Genomic DNA, 14,607 nt, shown 5'->3' with positions numbered 1-14,607 from the left:
GGCTTGCTCTGTGCCCTTGAGGAAGTTCAGCCATTCCCAGGCCCCTACCCACCAAGGTTCTTAATGAATCTTTTCCACGCTCACCTTCTGAACAACTAGTGTGCTCAGGCGCTGCCAAAAACTCCTTAAAGGAATGGCCCCTGGTTATGAACTCTTCCTCCTAAATATAGCAGCAGATTATTAACTGCTTTGAGTGTCCCAGTGAGACGGCAGATTAAATACAAGACGTTTTCAAGAAACCACTAAAAGGCTCTGGAATACTGATCTTTTTAGTTGATTGAAGAGTATATTTGAAATTCATAAAAAATTTCTAATCATTACACATGAAAATAATCACCCAGGAAGAGTTAAATCCTGATGAGCTGGATAAGCCTATCACCTCAATAAAAAAAACAAAAAAAACAAAAAAAAAATCAGGATTCTGGAGAGAGGGCTCAGAGGTTAAAAGTGTGTCCCTCTCATGTAGAGGACTTAAGTTCAGTTTTCAGCATCCATATCCGGTGGCTCACAAATGCTGGTAACTCCAGCTTCTTGGGAATCCAACACATATGGCCTCTGCGGGCACCCATAGTTGTATGCCTGTATACTTTCTCCACAGACACATAAAGGACTGGGCATCCAAAGAGCTTTCTGGGCTCTGGGTCTGGGATGAGTCTCCATGCTTTGCGTCTCTAAGCAAGTTCTCAGTTGGTGCTGATGCTGTGAGACCAGGAAGCCCCGAGATGAACAGCATAACTCTTGCCAGAGGACAGGGATGCAATTATTTCAGACATAAACCACACCCCCTCACACACACACGTACACGCACACAGGCACACGCACTCATGCGTACACGCACATTGTATCCACTCTGAAACTACAGCGCTTCATCCCTTCCGTCTTCTCAAAGTATCTTTTTCCCCCTCCATGTTTTCTAACTTAGTTCTGTTGATGGCACTCTTGACTGTCATCTGCCTTGAAAGTGCTCAGAAACGTACAGAATCTCTGTCTGTAGCTTTCACATTCTCACAACTGTCTGCCAAATCTGGTTTTCTTCCTTCGATTACATTAAAGATTTTAGGAAAAGATTTTATTTGGTTTATTTAATGTCCTTATTTGGTTACATAACACCGGGGGCTATTCAGTTCTCATGTCAGGATCATATTCCATAAGGCCTTCTTACTGAAATGGGCTTTGAGAAGTAACTTGGCAATCTCAACCACAGTTTTGTTGTTTTTAAAGAATGAATTAATTCAGACAGAAAATCTTGAATTATAGGTTGATTTAACAGTACTTTTGCTCCTTTGAGTTTTATGAGAGGTATAGTGATTCATATTTTTTTTTTTTTGGTTGTTCTTTTTTTTGGAGCTGGGGACCGAACCCAGGGCCTTGCGCTTCCTAGGCAAGCACTCTACCACCGAGCTAAATCCCCAACCCCGTGATTCATATTTTTAAAGTTACTAGAAGACAGTTGTCAAGACTGAAATCTGCAGGCTCCTCGAAGACCAAGACTTTGACGAGTGTCCCTATTTAAAGTCACCATCCAAGCAATAAAGGAATGATTAATAAGCCAACCAATTACTTAAGTTCCAAGACTAAAGGGCCGTCTTCTTCAGGACACCCAAAGGGTTTGTTTTGACAAATGGTCTCAGTTCTCTCTTATTAGAATCAGTCGAGGAAGATCTCTTAGTCCTTTTCACATTCAGACAATCCAGTTTGAGTCTATGTTGGAGAAGAACTGACCTCGGACTTGGCATGTACCCTTCCGTTCACTGGGCTTCCACTTCGCACTGTGATGAACCCAAAGTGACACTTAGATTCCATTGATTCCTAACCTGAGCGTCCTGGCTAACCTGTGGTGTCACTCTGTAACTGTGACAGTCCTTGAAAAACACCCAGAAACTCTTAGAAAATGTTCACATCCTCAGCAGAGTCTATGATATTGGATACGCTGTATCACCTACCTACCTCACCTTTGCAGAGGTGGGGAGATGAACAAGTCTTGGTTTCTTCCAGGCCTGTCTCCTATGCCTGTAGTATGTAGTTGTGAATCCTGGGGGTAGGGATTGAAGGCCTGTGAAAGAAAGACTAGTCTTAGATGCCAGTAGAGAACTTCCGTTGTCTTTTCCTAGTTGTCCTTCAGTGGTGAGAGGCAGCACTAGGCAGGTAGGGGACACACGTGAATTCTTTCTTCAGTAAGGCCCTTTGAAGTTGCTCTTCAGAAAGCATTTGAATACATGCAGAAATCCACATACGTGAACCTCAGAAGGACAGCCGGTGGCCTGCTAGGTTCCATATTAAATCAGCAGTGTGTAACTGTCCTAGCTGTAGAATAGTGTCTCATCTTACACGCGGAGAGGATAAAGCCACGTCTGGTTTCCGCACCTTTTCATTGTTCCATTTTGTATTTGTCCCCGAGGTTTAAAAAGGATGGATGATTGCTGGTGTGGTAGGATGGCAGCCACACCCAGTGTCTGACAGTGAGAGAGGACATGGGATGGCTTCCCACACAGTTCTTCAGCTGTGAGAGTTATGCCAGCATTGTGATCAGAGACAATGCAAAGCAATTGATCGATCGTGAGGGAGCCTTGTGTGTTACTGCCTCGATATGTCTCTGGGCAGGGACATCTGTATGCCCGGTGTTTAATGTACTTAAAGGCTAAATCTGTACATTAAGAAATCAGGAGTAAAGAAGTTGTGGAAATGCGAACTTTGAAACGTAATGAACAAAAGCTTCTAGGAGAGTGAAGTGTTCTACCTGACTATGTTATAACCAAGTCTCCTTCATTCTGCATGAGATATTAGTAGATATTACAGAATGGAATTTCATGCATGCCCTAGAATTATTTTCCCTTGTAATCAGACTAACCCAACCTGTAGAGTCCAGGGAAAAGATGTTGGGTTTCACATTTAATCTCCCAGAAGTCGGTTCTTAGAACTGTTATCTAAAGAGCTACAAGTTGGGAGTGCCTTGGCTTGTAGTTCCAGAATGGCCTTTATCATCTGGATGACAGTTTTTCCAATTTAATTAACAATTTATTCAGTCGTAAAACTACAGTGACTCATGTAATTAAAGGCTTCCTTCTGTGTCAACAGAGGCTTTTTGGAGCTTGGTAACAAGTTGGACAACTTCTCTGCTGCTTTTCAAAAGAAGTAGTCAATCAGTGGGTAATATTTTTAGAATTTCAAAACTCGAATATGGCTGGCCGCTAATCGTCTGAAAAGAAACTGCTTGATTAATTACAATGAATGCATGCATAAGTGACAACACTTTCTTGGGCCTCATTGAAGCTTTAGCAGGTGGCCTCCTCCAAGCAAGGTGAACAGGATGGGGAAGGGCCACCTCTCCATCTTCATTAATACTCTCCTTAAAACGAACAAGTTCCCCCTCCCCCAAACTTATGAGCTCACAAAACCGACTGAGGTCGTTATATGTTTTGCCTAGTGATTTAAAAAGTTTTTTTTCACCTTGCTAGATTTTGCTAGATTTTGAGTCTCCCTTGAACATGGGCAGGAACATTCTTCAGGAAGACACCCAAGTAGAGTTTTTCCACGGCTATCATAATAATAGCGTCATATTAAATGAATGGTGTGTTGACAAAACCAACCATTTGAACATTTGGTGAGCATAGGCAAATTAAGAAAAAATGTTGAGAGAGATACTGCCAGTTAATTAAGTGACCATTAGATCTCTCTGAAGTTTGACATGGAGAATTTCAGAATTCAAATGAGTTTATGGTGATGTAACCAATTTTCCTGGTCCCGAGGAGTTCACCATAGAATTTGGAAATGCCGTAGCCTCTCCTTTCAGACAGGGCAGTTCAGGTAGGATTCAGGCAGCCCAGGAGCAACAGAGCCACGTGACTTCGTACTCGGTTTCTGGGATAGTCTTAAGTAATCTATCTGAGAAACAAGTGACATTTTATGCCAAGAGAATCCTCCAGCTCAAACAACTGCCATTTTATCTTCATGATACTCTTAGTAGATTGAGGGTTTTTTGAGGCACATACCGTCTACCACTTTTGTGACTGCAGAGTTAGTAATGACAGAATCCGAATTCAAGCCCTGGGCTGTGCGGTTTCGGAATCTGTGGTCTATGCTTCCGTAATCTCTTTTCTTGATACAGTCTTGTGGAATTGGAAGTTATGAGGTCATTTACGATAAGTTTGTAACGCAAGTCCCTGTCAGTTTATTTGGTTACCAAACACCCGATGAGGAGGGTTTAGCCATTCCCATTGAGTTGCCAGTTTAGACGGGAGCAAGCAGATTTGGCAGAGTGCACCATCCACACACACAAAATCAAGTCACGTTATTATTATTTTTTTTATCAAGTCGCATTATTAAGTCACTGGGCAAACCATAGTGACTAGGACACTCTCTGTCTTCTCTCTGGCTTCCTGTTTGCCACAGCTGCAGGGTGGTGTTCGGGAGCTGAATCTGAGTAAGAATATAGCGCTTGCCTCCCCTCTCATCCTCAGCCATCCTGGGCTTCATTTCATTGAAGGTTATGAACTGTGCAGGGTATAAGGAGTCGGGAGGGATCTGCCCTCAGGGATGGACCTTAAGACATGAGCTTTCATTCTTCTTCTTTTCTGAGTTCTTCACAGTTTTTCCTCACCTCCTGCCCCCAAGAACAACCACCAACAACTCTGGTAGTGATGAACCCATCAAGAAAAAAGATGCTCTGAAGATGGCCTCACCAATCAGGCGCCTGCTTAGAGTCCGCCCTGAGCGTAAGGCTTCCGATCTATCAAGTTGGGCTCCCCCACCTCGTCTCTAGCATACAGTGCGTTTCAGGGAGCAAACTGCTTGCTTGTTTGAGTCTCAGATCATCTTTAGCTATTGATAGAAACTGGAACCAAATTGGTCGATGTTCTCCACTTCTCTCCCAGTAGGAATCTTGCTTTCGATTCAAGTTGTCAATCATTTCTCAAAACCTACTCTTTATTTATACATCTGTTTATTTATAGCCCATCTCATCGCACAGAAGTTGAGGTAAAATAAAGGAAACGTAAAATAGTAAAAAAAAAAAAAAAAAAACAAGGAAAAGTAGAAAATAAAGATCGGAGAAGAAAGAAATTAGAGGAGGGCAGGACCCGAGAGGAGAAAAGAGATTTGATTTTTAGTTTCTTATCTAGGGAGCAAAACAAAAACCACAGAAGCAAATGTGAGCTGTTGTCAGGTCTGGATTTTTGTTGACGAGGAAGAAGAAACAAGGCTTCCCACACTAAAAGAAAATTCTCACGTGGGTCTCCTTTCAGATGGTAATTCTTGTGAAAAGCTTATAGGTATTATGATTGTAAAGATGACCTTGGGTCTTTCTACCCAGCAGGGAATCGGGAAAATTAATACTTATAGAACACAATAAATGTAGCTCAAGGACAAGCCTTCACAGGAGAGTCGGGGGAATAGCATTCATTCTGACAGAGACACCTGGGCAGGCGGAAAGAAGGCAGATCCAGCAGAAAGGTGCTAGTGGGCTTCTAGAAAGAGTAGACCCTGACTAGGGAACTGAGAGATGAGCCTTCGGTGCCAGAGAATGGATGGTTAGAGTGTGGGCTTGTACTGGGGGTGAGGCAGACGTGCAGTATTTTGGGACACATGTAGGAGAATGCAAGACAAGGGGGAGTGTGAAAATGGCGGTTTGGGAGATTGTGGTGTCTGCAGAAGGCCTCTTCTCTGGCCCACGTTGAAGGAAACTTACTCTGATACCAAGTAAAGGATATGGGACTGAGGCAAGGAGCTCCATGGAAGGGACCAGTTAGGACAGGACACTGTTGTCCTAACAAGAAAACTGGCCAGAGCCAGCAGAATGAAAAGGAGAGCAAAGGGGACTCTGCATCCTGAAATTCAAACCGCCCAGTCACCTAGCCAGATCCGGAAGTACCTAAGCGACAAGCAAGGGGTGACAAAGGAGATAAACAAGAGCTCTGGGCTAGAGTAAAGGTGTCAAGTACGCAGGGATAGAACGATTGGGGTTTTGTAGCTTTGCTGAAGTATAATACACCAGTGAAGAATGTTAATGTTAGCGTGGCTCGTCTTCTCATAGGCAGGCATTGGAGTTCATGTTTTCTTGTGTGAGATTCTAATGAGGGTTGGGAAGAGTACAGAAGTACATGCCTGCTAGTAAGTGCTGAGCTCAGGGTCAGTTTACGGTAAGCAACTTCAGAGATCATTTTTTATTTCATTTTTATTGGTGTGTGTGTGTGTGTGTGTGTGTGTGTGTGTGTGTGTGTGTGTGTGTATGTACAGGTACGTACACGCATGTATAAGGGTGCCTGCATAGGTCATAAGAGGGACTCCTGACCCCTGGAGCTGGAGTTGCAGGTGGCTGTGAGCCACATTCTCTGAGGCCATTTCTACTCCTGGTGCTTTCATTTGTTTCGTTGTTTTCTCTGCAGTCTGTGGGTCTCTCAGGATATGCTCAGAACTTGCCTTGCCTGGAATACTCCACCCACAGCAGCAGGTGAAGCGAAGCACTACTGTGCTGTACTAGAGTTCGTGAAAGAAGCCTTCCCACGGTCATGTATGGCCACTGTCCCTCCCCTCTCCATCAAGGGAGGACAGTCTGTATGTTCTGAAGCAGAGATTCCATAGCCAATGGTGCAAGAGAGTTCATGGTTCAAGGACTCGGCTAATAAGTAGCCAGACTATGGTTAAAGGACCCTTAAGCAAAACCAAATAGAAAGTTACTTACTGGGCAGGCCAGTCTAGTGTCATGCAGCTTCCCGAACTGATTCCTGATGACTTGGAAATGTGACAGTTTACAAAGGCAGCAGTAAATTGATAACTGGGAGAAACCCTGATGTGGCTCTGGGAATCCCTGAGGACAGACACCAGGGAAGGTAGGAACCCTGAAGGGTCAGTGAGTTATTACAACACCCCTAATTATCATCTGCTATGTTCTGGGAGTTTTCGTTGGGAAATTCTCTCTCTAATTAACATGGCTGTTCTCTGGACAGCTCATAGGTCTGTGCTAATTCTGGAAACAGTGGAAAGATATACTGATGATAACTCTCTTAATTGAAATTATATTAATTAGTTTGTGGAATCCTGTTCTTAATTATAGTGCCAATTTTTTCTGATTCTAAGCTGTTTTCTGGTGGTATGATGCCCTGACAGAATTAATAAAGTTATTTTGGGGGGAGGGTGTTGATATGTTCCAGTTTATTTTTCCAGCTTTGTGGCTCAATTTTAACATAGATATGTGGGCAGGATTCAGCACTTCGGGGCTCCTGGGTCCCTTGCCTTTCGCTGGCTAGGATACAGATGAGTCCTCTGTTGTCACGAACGTCACGGTAGATCCACGGCTGCAGGATTTCTTTGATAACTATGAGTGGTGTTTCATTGACTGTTTCATTTTGTTTCTCTGCAATTATTCCTGTTCATTTCTGGAACATTTTCGTACTGAACTCGGAATTCCTGACATGAAATCATCTAATCTACAGATCTGCAGTGTCCAGTATATTCACAAAAATCGGGCAGTCATTTCCTGGGGGAGGTTTGAAAACTTGTTGGTCGCCTCTAAAGAAACGCACGTCGAACCTCTGCCTCCTTCCACCACTCAGTCCCTGACGACTATTACTCGCTTTGTGCCTATGAATTTATTTGTTTTGAAAGTTTCATAAAAATAAAGTAAAAAACAAATGACTTCTGAGGGCGTGGCTTTTTCACTTGGCATAGTTCCTGAGGTCCAGCCAAGGTAGAGTCTATATTGATATTTTAATGATTTGTTAATGGATGAATAATATCCCGTTGGGTGGTCTGTCTGCAACATTCCGGAGGTACATAAATGACATGTTTACTTAATGCATAAGGTTCCAAAAGACCTCATCAGCCCAGTTAGCAAATAAATCATCATATTTGGGTTACTTAAAAAACGTGGGTAACTCAGAGGCAGCCGGACTGGAAAAGGCCCGCCTTCACTCATGATTTACCTCTTAGGAAATGTAGCATAATGCACGGCCATGAAGATTAGAGTCCCAGGGAAGGGCATGGTGTTTCTTCCCCTCCAAGGACTGTCAGCAGCCCCACATCAGTCACTCTAGACCTCACTGTTTGCTGCACTATTCTATCCATTTCATCCCTTTGACTGTGAGCCAATGTCTTTTCTAGGTGACCCAGTGCTTCAAGATGAGAAGGTCATGTGAGTGCAGTAGTGTAATACATTTTGATTACTCATTCTTTGGTTTGTTCCAGTATTACCTGGTGTAGATAGTACCTCTGTGGTCATATATACATATACGTATACGTATATGTGTACACACACACACACACACACACACACACACACACACGGAGTACAAATACTTATGAGCCACATTTCTGGGAGTGAAATTGCTAGGTCATGCTGTCATGCTGTTTTCACTTTCTGAGGTACTGCCAGGGATTTCCCATGGTGACGGCTGCATACTGTGTTCCTGTTGCCTATTGGCAACACATGTGATGTAGTTTCTTCACACTCATGGCAGTTCTCTGTGGGATTACACTTTCTAATGACTGATGACGTGGGCATCGCTATGAGCACTTTTGGGGTGGTGTGATATTACATGACGTTGTCACATCAGTGACTATATAGGTTCTGTACTAGGATACTTGAAAATCCACAACAGAATGGACTGATAGGGTGACAAGGTCTTTTGGAGAGAGAGAGGGTGGGGGAGAGCGAGCGCACGAGCACACTTGTGTGCAGGTAATAGTGTATGCATGTGGCACTCAGAGGTCGCTGTGTAGGGTTCATTTCTTTCCTTTTTCTTTGTATGTCTCAGGAATCTTAGGACCTGCATTTTTACATGCTAAAGCATCTCGCTGGCCCCGCAGTGGGTGGGATTTGTACTCCAGAAGGCAGTTAACTGTGCAGAGCTTCTGTGGCTTGATGTTTTTCATGTGTCCCAAGAATTTCAAAGACAATTCAAAGATGGAGAAGTATCAAGAAGGTTAAAGACTTCCTTTGGCAGGAAATTAGCCACTGTATTTTAGATTTAAGCAGTGGAAATTATTAAATCTGTTTATGTTTTTATATTATATTCTTGTATATATTACAGTGGTGTCCTCTTTGGGTCAGATGCCACATGACCTTGACACAGAGCAAGTCCTGCTGCCTTTGCTCTGTAGTATTTGCATTATGGAAAAAAGGAGGAGAGAGCTCTTTGCTAAGGCTGCCATCTTCCAGTAATTTGCCAAAAGACAAGCACAAACAGAGCGAGGGAGGGGAGACACCTGGTGCACGTTCGCTAGAGCTTTTAGAGAACATGGAGTCTTTCTGGTAGTCACATGCGTGCAGTCGTAGAGGAAGAGTGATACTGTAGATACCAAGGGGATGGGTGCTGCTCAGAAAGGAATGCCCCATGAATGTTGCCATGGCAAAGCTGGAAGAGTCTAGAGTGTCACTCCGCGTGCTGTTAGAATTGTTATAAACAAGCAAGTTAAAGGTAAGATTCTTGCCAAGAGAATTACTCTGTGTGTTGAGCATATTAAGCATGCTAAGAGCTGAGTCGCTTCCTGAAATAGGTGAAGGAAAATGATCAGATTAGAAGGAAGCCGAGGAAGAAGGAACGTGGGTGCAGCTGAAGCGCAGCCTGCTCCTGTCAGAGGAGCATGCTTCGTGAGAACTGACAGGGAGTAGCCTGAGCTGCAAGTGACCATTTCCTACGAATCCGTGGCTTGCTAGAGGCACACAACGAAGCGAAGGACCTGGACTCGAGAAGCAAGCAGCCTGGGCTATACCTGACACCGGTGCTGAGAGCGTGTTTGTGGCCAGATAATCGACTGTCCCTTTGAGTAGCTCATCCCTATCATTAGCCTGATCTTCCTTCTACTCGTCTTCGGTCCACGTTATTAAAATATTAGTATCATCTCTGATTCAAAAGCAGGGGTTGGTATGGACGTTGCAGAGAGACGGTGGCGGGACCTGGGCATAGAGGTTGCATTCACTCTTTCCTTCCCCAAGTCAAATACTTGTGCTGCTTTGAAGAGACTCCGTGAAGTCTGTGCTCACAGTGTATACTATGTTTTGGAGATAACGCCATTCTTCAGTAAATAGCCTACAGAAAAAGGGAAAGAGGGCGCTGTGCTTCATTCTCAGTACCTTATATGGTCTCATCTTACTGTAAAACCTTCCTGCTATAAGAAGATGGGGGAAGCTTTGATCTTGATACCTGGAGAAGGCAAACTGGGGACTGATACTAGCTGAGCATCTTTTAAGGAAGTTTACATAAATGCATTCAGTCTTCACAGCAGTGCTGTGTAATGATGTGTTATCGCTATCTTGTAAACAGAGAAACTGAGGCTAACAAACCGGAAATAGTCAAAGTTCATAGCTCCAGGTGTAATGGAGTCAGAAAATGCCCCCCCCACCCCCCGGCCACTCAGAGCGCTCTGTGGTACTGACTGGGTGCTTTCGTCACCCAGCTGACATTCAATGACTGTTTGTTAAATGGCGCATGAGTTAATTAGAGGAGGCAGTGAGCCTTGCCGCTGCTCTGGCAGCTCTAGGTTGTGCTGTTTTTGCCTGGCATGTCTTTGTAGATGTGGCCATTGAAGCAGAGGTGACAGGACCCTCATCCGGGGGGCTGGGCCTCCTCTTCCTAGATGCTGTGAGCCGGTCTTCGGTTGGACAAGGCCAGGGGATCATAAGAGCTCCTGACAGATTGACGGCCTGTTAGCCTGACTGTGGCTCTCCTGCGAGGTTCCGCAAGGCTGTTCTCATTTAGAGCGGAGCGTCTGAATGCCTCCCCGGCTGAAAACTGGCAGGAATAATGGTCTGGTTTGGAGGCTGGGTGGAACAGGATTCTAGTGAGCTGTCAAATGTGATTGCTGAAATGATTTCAGTATGAGCTTATCAGACTACTGAGGAGTAGAGCACAAGCACACTGCATGCTATTTATGGCATTCACACCCCTGCAGCTTGGAACAAAATATAGCATGTCCCAGGCTCAGATGTAAATTAGAATATTCTGGTGTGCGTGTGCACAGATTAACTGAACAATGGATTCAAGGGACAAGAAGATTCTCAAGCCCGGATAAAAGAATGAATATGTCTAATTTTACGGTGCATTTTGAAAAATGTATCAATCCCCAAGGGAACCGATTGTCCTTTACCAAGGAGACCTGTGAAGGGTGTTCTGGTGGATCCGATTGTGAAGGATCTTGGTAGAACTGCCGTGAAGGAATCACTGTGGAATTACACTGCTGTTGGGTTACATTAATTACTGTAAGCCTGTGTGTGTGTGTGTGTGTGTGTGTGTGTGTGTGTGTGTGTGTGTGTGTGTGTGTGTATGTGTGTGTTTGACTTAAACACTTGTTTGGACAGCTCTTTCAGAAATCTGGAATAGTATTTTTCGGATTTAGAAATAACTAAGGGTTATTCCATTAAGTAGACATGGCCTTCAGTCAGTTAGTAAAATGTATTCTGAAACGACTATTCTGATTGGAGGTGAGATGGAGGTAGCAGTGTCTGTCCAAAGGTTTGGCTCATCTGTTCGGACATGGGACAGGCTTGAAATTTCAAGGATACTGAGAGAGAGAGAGAGAGAGAGAGAGAGAGAGAGAGAGAGAGAGAGAGATTGATTTTGATTGATTCTGTCCTCCAATCCTGAGAACTCACAGAGCTCAGAGTCAGATAGACCCATGCTTGAATCTAGGCCTCGTTCTTCCCAGCTGTATAACAACTTTCTCTTTCATGGAAGAGTTACAAGGCTTATCTCGAAGAGAGTGTGGGAGGATTAAATTGAGATGATATTCATAGTGCATGGTCAACAGATGTTATTTCTGTCATTCACCTTGTTTTCCTCTGGTAACTTGAACAGGAGGAAAAAAGACCCAGACTGATAAAGGTACTTTAACACAAACTTTGAAGTAATGTGTGCTCTGATTTCTCTTTAGATTGTGTAACAATTTGGCCTTTATAAATAGCCTTGGCCTAGGGAGATGGATGGCCCAGCGGTTAAAATGTTTTCTGTAGCAACGAGGATTGGAGCTCAGACTCCTCAGATCCGACATGAATGCTGGGTGAGAGTGACGGATTACCTATAATGCCTGCCAGCCTCATAGGCTGAGGCTGCATCCTGAGGGCAAGCGAGGAGGCAGCACCTGTTATGAGACAGTGCCTCTGAGATAAGGCAGGAGAGCCATGGGAGATGACTCCTGAAATTAAATTCAGGTCTTTACAGTCATTCAGGGGCACCCGAACACTGCCATAAAGCCCCATTATACGAATAGTGAATGCATATTTACACATACAGAATGAAATAACAATAGCATTTAATAGCATTAAAAATAACCATTAAAATAACTCCTAGTTGGAGGTTTCTAGTCTTTAAAGTGTATTATTCGCTACAAAAAAAAAAAACTTGTTATTTTACTTGAAACATCTTATGTAGTTAAATGTGTTTTTTTACATTTTCTCTCACTTGTGTATACATATTTATATATGATATATATGATATATCCATTCCTCCTTTTGGTACATTTTCATTTTTTTGGGCAAATGGAAGACACTAGAGAAATTGAAAGCACATAGTTGTTTTAATACTTTTATTTTCTTTGGGGTTTCTGTGAGTGGCTTGCGATATAGTTCAGTGTTACAATGCTTTAGTGTTGAGGGCCTGAGTTTGATTCCCAGCACTGTAAACAAATACAGAAACAAGCAAACAAACCAAAAATGTTAATAGACATTTTTCTTCATTTTAAAATTTTTTACAATTATTAAAGATTCATGGGGTTGGGGATTTATCTTAGTGGGAGAAGGCTTGCGTAGGAAGGCAAAGGCCATGGGGTGGGTCCCCAGCTCCGAAAAAAAAAAACCAAAAAAAAAAAAAAAGACTCATGATTATGTCTATTTAGCTAAATATATGGACCCCAAGCCCATTCTGATATCTATAGACTTTGATTGGCCAACCGTCCATTCACTCCCCTGTTGTTGGAGCAAATGTTTATGTAGCCCAGTCTGCTGCTCATTCTGCTCCAGTTCTGGGCTCCAGTGATGGAGGGTGTTACTGTACCCGTGTGATGAAGCTACTTGGGCTGGTGGTAGGTAGAAGACATTGTTAATAGCTAAGAAACCACAAAACGAATGTAGTGTTTTTGTGATTAACCAGGTGCGGGGGGGAATAACCTAATCGGGGAAGACTTCATCCGTTGAGCCAGTCTGCAGAGAGAATAAACATTCAGCAAATCCAGCTCACACAATCAAGTCCTGGCCCCCGTTTTTGCAGGGTTGACTATGTAGAGGTCTGGTTGTAATCAGGATGGTAGACTTCCCCCCACATGCTCCCATCCTGGCTACCCTACACCATTGAGTTCCCCACCAGCTCAGCTTTGTGGAATGTTAGCAGAAACAAGACGCAGCAGTTTCTGGGGCCACATTTACTTCTCCTTCATTGGATTTAAGCAGTGGCCATATGCAACCGCCCCATCCATGTCTTCTACCATTGCTGGGCAGGAGGGTATTGCAGCTGAGTCAAGAGTAAGTGCGTTCCTGTAGGCATGCAAAGGGGGCGGGGGAAAGAAAAGAACTTTAATTAATTCGATCCTCACAGTTATTACCATGACTTTCATTTTGACTCTTGATGTGATGACAGCCATATTTGCAGCTTGTACAGCCGTGATGCTAATTAGAATGGAAACAGCACTTTTGATAAATTTCCCTTTTAGAGAAGGTTTATTTAGTTCACTTTACGGTCTCAGTCTGAACACCTGGAGACAGACTGGGGTTTTCACAGGCTGGGGGATTTGACTGGATCCTAGAGAATAGCACCCACCATCATCGCTTTGGGGAAAATTAACTTTCACAGAGTAAGTGTGTAGTGATGCTTCTCAAACCCATCTGCAGAAGAGACCCAGTGATTTTTCTCTCAGTATTTTAATCCACTGTGAATGAAACACGAACCCACTCTACAGGACTGAACATGTGGTCTGTGTTTGACGACACTGACTCTGGCTTGCCCCTGGTTCTGGCCTTGAGTCTCTCAGTAGCAGGGGTATCAAAGTGTGACTCTGACCTCTGTTTAGAAGAAACTTCTATTCATCCTGTGTTTTGGACTTTTTCTAGGGAGGTTCCATCAAAGGCAGCTTCTGGAACCTTTTCTGATAGTTTCAGTACTAATGGTCCTATCTCCCCTGGAGCTGATGACCCAACCTCTGACCCCTTTTGGGGGTGGAGGGGACGACAGTATTGTTGCCTTCTTTATTCTGGTGACTATGATAGAGAAATATGAAATTTCAAGCCCAGGTTTGCCTTTAGCTTTCATAAGAAGTAGTCACCTTTCAGGGACCCATGGGACCTAACATTTTCTTAAGAAAAAGGATTTAGAGAAGTCTAAGACATACATATATTTTTTTAACCCAAATCCCACATTTTGTTATGTTAGGGTTAAAAAACAATGACCAGTTCATTGGTGACACTTAAGGATCCATTGGGTCACTATCAGGTGGCTGCCAGTTCTCAACCCAGAATTTGTTTGGAATACAAAGAAAACAAAACTATTGAGAGAAAAATTTCTGAATACTTACACTGTTGTTACACCCTCTTGGGTCCTAATAGGGCTTGAGAAAGCTTTTGTTTCTGACTACTAGAAACTTAGAATCAGAAATAAATAGTGCAGTAGCCCAAACTCTGTGTAACACTAC

The 14,607-nt window shown here is 43.4% G+C and overlaps 1 protein-coding gene across 1 annotated transcript in view; it reads left to right on the top strand.

Moving 5' to 3' along the window:
• Positions 1-14,607, top strand: part of Glis3 (GLIS family zinc finger 3) — a 415,784-nt gene that overhangs the window by 218,638 nt on the left and 182,539 nt on the right. The window lies entirely within an intron of this gene.

This window comes from Rattus rattus, chromosome 2, assembly GCF_011064425.1.
Source record: "Rattus rattus isolate New Zealand chromosome 2, Rrattus_CSIRO_v1, whole genome shotgun sequence".
Taxonomy (NCBI): Eukaryota; Metazoa; Chordata; class Mammalia; order Rodentia; family Muridae; genus Rattus; species Rattus rattus.
The sequence above is the reverse complement of the archived record's forward strand: the minus strand, read 5'-3'. Positions and strand labels throughout refer to the sequence as shown.